We start from the raw sequence: 6,976 nt of genomic DNA, 5'->3' as shown, positions 1-6,976 counted from the left end.
CTTCAAATAAAGTATTTTCTACGGTAGCACTACCATCAGTGATTCATAAAATTCTACAGTAGCACCAATATTATTATATTTCCCCTCCACTCCTAGCTCCAGAAGAACACAATGGAAAGAAAAGGCAAGCATATCCTACATCCAATTGCCCTGCATTGCCATCTTAATCAAATGAACCAGATTATATAAGTTCACTAATATGTAGAGAAAATTGCATGACTTGTAAACAACTTGGAGTGAAAAAACCCTATTATGTTAAATGTGATATGGAATGGTTATATATTTCTTATGTTTAAAAGAATCAAGTATGCTTTTATTTATTTTTTTAGCATCCCAGCCAAAAGAATGCAGGGAAAAACAAAAATAAACTAGAATCAGTAGCTTTTAATCCTTGTTTAAACCATTTTAAATATCCCACCAATCAATGCTAATTTGAAAATGTAAATGTATATTGGCATATCTCAATGCACCTACATTTGCGTTTTAGCATTCTGCTAAAGGAATGTTGTTTAGTCTAATATTATTACAAGTCCCTATCTAAGAGAGCTATCCAAATTGATACATTTAGTCAGGTTAAGAGTGCCTCTTTCCATGCTTCTCATTTATATTTTTGGGTCATTAGCCACTGGCATCTTATAGAAATTGCAGGAGGAAAAGATTGATGGCTCCCTTGAGTTTCTTATCTTGCTAGTGACGAATTGTGGGATGGTCACAACTCACAAATGAGGTTTGCCATACTTTCTGATTTTGTAAGTTTTTAAAAAAGTTTTTCCTTCTTGTTGACATCCTTGTGTATTGCGAAAATCCAAAATTGGATATTGTGTCATAATTCAAAAACTGTTCATTGGACTCTACCTCTTTACTAATGTAATGGAGATTAATCTAGCATTTTTATTATTTACTGAAAGAAAATAGGTTATTTCTTGTTTCATCAATTTTTGAATGGGTGTCAAGCGTTTTCTTGACTTCTGAATTAATGAAACGTGTGGGTAATCCTAACCTTTCAACTCTCTAATTCTTTCCCATTTTCTTAGAGGTTGTTGCTGTGGTTAAACCAATCCAGGAGCTGGAACAGGTAGCAGAGAGGTTGATGCAACAAGCATATCAAAGAGGAAGAGCAAAATCATGTGGTTCCTCTCACAGAAGATGTGTAAGCACCCTTCCTTGGCTTGGTGCTAAAGTTTTCTACTAGACTGGAAGATTTTTTTTTTTTTGATAAGAACAAGAGTGGAAGATGCAGTGCAATAAAATCAAGTGGTTCATAATGGTAGGAAATCTTAGTGTTGTTTAGATGAAGTTTAGATCTATAGACAAACTCATTAGGCAGCTAATGTGTATTACATACTATCAACTTCTAGCATGGTGCTGTTAAGAGCTCTTTGAACCATGGATGTCTCTAACTATATTTGGTAGCAGTACTTTGTCAAGGTGTTTTAAATTTCATGTATTGGCTTTTCTTCTTTTATGGGATTTATGGGTTTACAACATAGATTATTATGGGTTTTTTGGGACTTTTTTTTACTACATATATTGCTAATTTAAAGGGATTTAAATGCTATTTTGGAGTGGTTTTTTCCCACTAAACTCTTAATTTTTACACTAATATAGACTGAGATAAAAACTGAAAGTTAACACTGAATCAAGGTGTTAATTTCAAAATTTTAAAGTTAAGGACGTATGTTTAAATACCCAATATATTGGCGAGCACGTGCCTTGCACATGCAACTCAAAACTAGTTGAAAAGAAAAAAGTCCAAGTAAAAAAGAAGAGATGAAAAGTACTTAAACTTGTTTTCTGCACTAATTTCAGCTATTCTCCAGTTGAAAATACAATAAATAGCCCTTTAAGACATGGGACAACGATTTCCTTGGCTTAAATTGAGGGCAACCAGAAATCGGTAAAATTTGTAATTTGGTGAGGTACACGATGAGAGCAGATGAAGCAGATTATTGAAATCATAATTATTGTACACAGTGCTTGAAGAGAAGCTAATGTATTAAGGCCTAATACTAATAGTGATGTCTTTGAATGACCTAATTTATGGAAAAAAATTCAAAAAAACATGAACCACCAACAAATGTGAAAGATACAGCACACTGAAACAAACGTATATGACTATGTATTAATATCTGAAATTTTGGAAAATCAATTGAAAGAAAAAGCTAGCAAGTTTATGCCTGCAGATCAAAAATGAAAAGGGAAAATTTCAAAATAACAATTTACTATTTGATTTTCCAAAATGCTAAAATCTTCTTAACATTAAGAAAGATTTAAAAATTTAAAATTATGAATTTTATTGGCCATGTTCCGAATGTTCAATAGGTAAAAATTCATCAATTCATAGAGTTAAAACAGAAAAACTTTATTGCTTATTACATAAGATCTAAATTGCAGGAGCATGACTAGTGTTAGATTTAATGAGTCCTTCCTCCATCTAACTCATAGATTGTTAGTCTCTAAAGGTTAATCATGCCAGAATCATTATTATTATTATTTTGATAAATATTTTTTAAATATGATTGTAAACATTGAGAAGGTCTGAGGCATAATAACACCATACAGACAGAATGACTTTCATATCAAAAGAGTCAAACCACAATTCAGTGATTTGGCTGTACTCAATATAACTCTATACATTGTTTTGGTGATGTATGAACACGTGGACTTGACACACACGCCTTTACATAGACTAAAACTTTTGTTTATGTAAATATGTACATTGGCTATAGAACACAGTGATTCTGCAAATACATAAACTGAATAGGTTCTCGTAAAGCACAAATTACGAAGTAAATTATAAATACATATCCCAAGTGGTAAAGAGAAAACAAACCTGAAGTTCCTTGGCATCATTTGTCATCAGGTTCACTATTTTACGAGATGAAATCTTCTTGTGAGCTTCAAAAGGCGGAAACCATATATGCATATATTAGAAGTAGAACCATCAACAACTTCAGTGTTGTCAGAAACTTTATAGGAATGTGAGTTCAAATTTGCTTGCAGTAGTTGAACTGGGGATCACTTAAATCACTACACCCTGCATATGATGTGAAAACTAAAGTCAACAAGACCTTCACCCACACAATTCACGCATAAACAATGGCAATTATGACCCAGCCCAAATCAACTATTGCCAAATGTTAGAGAGCTTTAAGCACAAGAACTGATTCATGTTCTGTTGCAGTTTCAGCTCAAGAAATTAAGAAGGCCAGCTTATAAGTGAAGGTTACAGGAGATGTTGAGACAAATAATGTGTATGTTTTTATCAATGGACATCAAAGCCAACTCTAAGAGCAACCCTTTCAATATTGAAATTTCCAAATTGCCATAAAATTTTAATTTTGAGAAATGCAAATGGAATCACAACTTTCATAATTGTTTTAGATAATTCACAAATTTCCAGTAATTAAGTCAAGAAGCACTAATCTATCCATGGGTGTGGTCTGTCTTTGGAGGAGTATAAGAATGGGTTGGGAGATGTTTGGTCAGCATATTTGGTTTGAGGTTGGTGTAGGGAACCTTATTCTTTTTGGCATGAATGTTGGCATGGCAGCCAACCACTCAAAGATTCTTTTCCACTTTTATAATGAAATGGTCTCAAATGTTAGACAATGAGAAAAAGATTTCACAAAGGCTTTCTTCAGTTGACTGAAAAGCTACTACTAGCATAAATCATGCAGAAATAAAATTTGCTTATGGATTCTGAATAAATTTTTTTTTTAAACTTATTATTATTATTTTTTGAGTTTGTTGTTATCTTTAGTTATTTGCTTATGGATTCTGAATAAAATTTACAGAGAAACCTCGTAGGTGATATGATGAGTGAAGCTACAGTGCCTGGGCCTAAATCTAAAAGCAAAAGGCCAGGAAAATCACAGAAAAGTCAGCATGTAATTTCAACCACTTCAGCTGGTGCTAATGGTGTGTCATCTTCACCCACCACACACAAAAAACAGTAGAGATAATTGTTAAAATTTTGAGCATCAATATCTGATCAAGAGTACTGGCCCTAGTAATGAAAAAACAATCAGTTTGATGATTCCGTTTGAAGCTAAGTTTGACAATTAGTTTGAATCTAAGTTTCATAAGTACACAAAGACTAGGAAAGCTAAGGTGTATTTGCAATTTTCTTTTGTTGCCATGAAAATTTTACATTTATTACTTTATCACTTTAGATTTAAGATTATTGTGGTAAAGATGTTAAAAGTTATGTTATAGAAAGAACACATTGAGTTGTTAACCGAAGCCCATTTATGATAATTTATAATTCATTAACCTCAGTTTCTGCTATAAAATAAAAAGTAAATTGTAAATCAAATTATCTATATGATTGATAGAACTTGCTGTTATTAATGGTGGCACAAAGGCATTTGTAATTCTTCTGACTAATGGCAAATATATGACTAGCAATTACTTCGTTATATCCACAACAGAAACTAAAAGAGTCACAGCAAAGGGCATTCCCACACTGTTTAGGCTAAGCTATAATAACACTAAAAGCACAGAATGACTTTCATGTCAAACAGAGTGAAACCGCAATCCAGTGATAGGACTGCGCTCATGACTCAACACAACTCTATACATTGTAGATATGCACATTGGCTACAGACACTATGACTCAACAAATATATATATAAACTGAATTTGGTCTTGTAAATGACCAATTATGAAGTAAATTATGTATACATAATTCAAATGGTAAGAGAAAGCAAACCTGAAATGCCTTGGCAACAGTTGTCATCAACTTAATTATTTTCCCAAACACAAACTTCTCACCAGATTTCTGTGTCAGACCAGCAGAGCTCTTTGCAATATGGATACCATCTAAAGGTAAAAACCATATATAGATATATTAGAACCATCAACACCTTCAGTGCTGTCTGAAATTTTAAGTTAAATTTTTCTTGCACTAGTAAAACTGAGCCCCCAACCCAAACTTGAAATGAAAAATCAAGAGCATCAGGGCCCGTTTGGATTAGAGATGTTTCAGTTTTCATATCTCAATTCTCAGTTTTCATATCTCAAACTCAAAACCTATAACTCATAACTCAAACTCAACTACCACTCAAAAAATCCAACACTTTTGTTTGGTCACAAAACTCAGTAATGTAACTCAATTTTTATCTTCACTTTTTTGTCAAAATAATGGACCCAACTACTGACACTGCACAGAAGAATATGGTTGCTTCCCGCGTTCCTTCTTTTTTGTTTTTTTTTTTTTTTTGCTCTTCAAACCCAGCTACACCGAAACCCAACTCCACCACCACCAACGACAAACCCTTCATCCACCACCACTTACGGCAAACTCAGAAATCCACAACCACCACCACCACCACCAACAGCACTCAACACAACCACAACCTCCACTAAAAAATCAGAATGAATCAAAAATCCAAACCCACCAATAGCCCTCAACCAAATGTGTTTGATTGAAGAAAAAAAAAAAAAAGAAAAAAAGAAGAAGAAGCATTAGGTCTCACCGCGTGAAGGAAAAAAAAAAAAGAAAAAAAGAGAAGGAGAGCTCTGGGTCTGATTCGCCGGCGAAGCTCGATCTCTGGCCTGTGCTCAGTCCAATTGGTCGGCGAGCTTGATCTCTGGTGTTGGCTCAGTCCGATTCGCCGGCGAAGCTTCCGATCTCTGTGAAGCATCAGGTTTCACGATCTGGCCTGGGCTCAGTTCGATTCGCCGGCGAAGCTTGATCTCTGGTCTTGGCTCAGTCCGATTTGCCGGCAAAGCTTGATCTCTGGGTTGGAGAGAGACGTTACTTGATGGGACAAAATCAAAACCCAACACCGGCGATCATGGTCTTGGTGTTTCGAGGCTCTCACTTTGATGGTGGCGGCGGAACTGGGCTGAACCAAAGAAAGGAAGAAAGAAAGAACTAGACAAACAACTAAAGAAAGGAAGAAAGAAAGAAAAAACAGAGAGAGAGAGAGAGAAGCCGGAGAAAGAAAGAAAAAGAAACAAGTAGGAGAAGAAAGAGAGAGGATAAAGGAAGAGAGAGGTTACGCCATCAACTCATATGGGCCCCACAGAGGTCAGAAATTTACAATACTGCCACTGAGATACATAACTCAGAAACTGAAAACACCAATTTGGTGTTTTCAGTTTTCTACACTGTAGCTTAACTCAAACTGAGTTTGGGTGATGAAAACAAAGAGAGAAAATCAATCCAAACACAAGGTTTTTAGTGGGTCCCACGCCAATTCTCAGTTTGAGTGATGAGAACTCAGTTTGAGTGATGAGAATTGGCTAATCCAAACGGGCCCTCACACACCCAATTTCTCATTCTTACGCAACTAAACTCCATTTTCCCACAATAAACTCACCCTCATAAACAGTGCAATTATGATCCAGCCCAAATCAACAAAATCTACCATTAAGTTTTAGATAGTCCTAATCAAAAGAACTGATCCATGAACTCTTACAGTATCAAAATGTGAAGGTTACAAGAAATGCTGAGCCAAAGAATGAGTATTTGGACATAAAGGAGGTTCTAATGGTGATGAATCCAACATTCCAAATTTCCCAATGTCCAGAAATTTTCAATTTTGAAAAATTTGTAGAAAGCAAATAGGCTAGGCTAACAAACAGAAATTTGATAGCAGTAAGACAATAGGTAACAATCAGAAAATATTTAAACAGACTAAGCCTTTAGCAACAATTTAATTCTTTTGGTAATTTACAGAAACAAAAATTTGAATAGCAGCAAGCCAATTGGCAGCCATCACGATCAGAAAATATATTTAATTATATTATGTTTTTAGCAACTTTTTAATTCTTTGCGATAATTTGCAGAGACAAAAATTTGAATAGAACCAAGCCAATTTGCAGCAATCACAAAAAACTAAATTATATAATGCTTTTAGTGACTTCTCGCAAACGATTGCAGATAATTTCAAAGATTGAAGAAGAAGATGAGTAGAAATTTTTCAAGTGTTGCCATGGTGGTTGGTGAGATTAATTTCAAAAGCCA

At 34.6% G+C, this 6,976-nt stretch overlaps 1 long non-coding RNA gene across 2 annotated transcripts in view; it reads right to left on the bottom strand.

Moving 5' to 3' along the window:
• Positions 1-6,084, bottom strand: part of LOC112034848 (uncharacterized) — a 7,570-nt gene extending 1,486 nt beyond the window's left edge. Inside the window, exons 1-3 of one of the 2 annotated variants that reach the window (XR_010627538.1) lie at positions 5,481-6,084; positions 4,715-4,824; positions 2,834-3,037 (exon numbers count right to left, since the gene is read on the bottom strand). This is a non-coding gene — a long non-coding RNA (uncharacterized LOC112034848). The other variant, XR_002885412.2, reaches the window with a different exon arrangement.
• Positions 6,085-6,976: the final 892 nt, after the last annotated feature.

This window comes from Quercus suber, unplaced genomic scaffold (assembly GCF_002906115.3).
Source record: "Quercus suber isolate HL8 unplaced genomic scaffold, Cork oak 2.0 scaffold_1466, whole genome shotgun sequence".
Classification (NCBI taxonomy): Eukaryota; Viridiplantae; Streptophyta; class Magnoliopsida; order Fagales; family Fagaceae; genus Quercus; species Quercus suber.
This window is presented reverse-complemented; position numbering and strand designations above follow the sequence as displayed.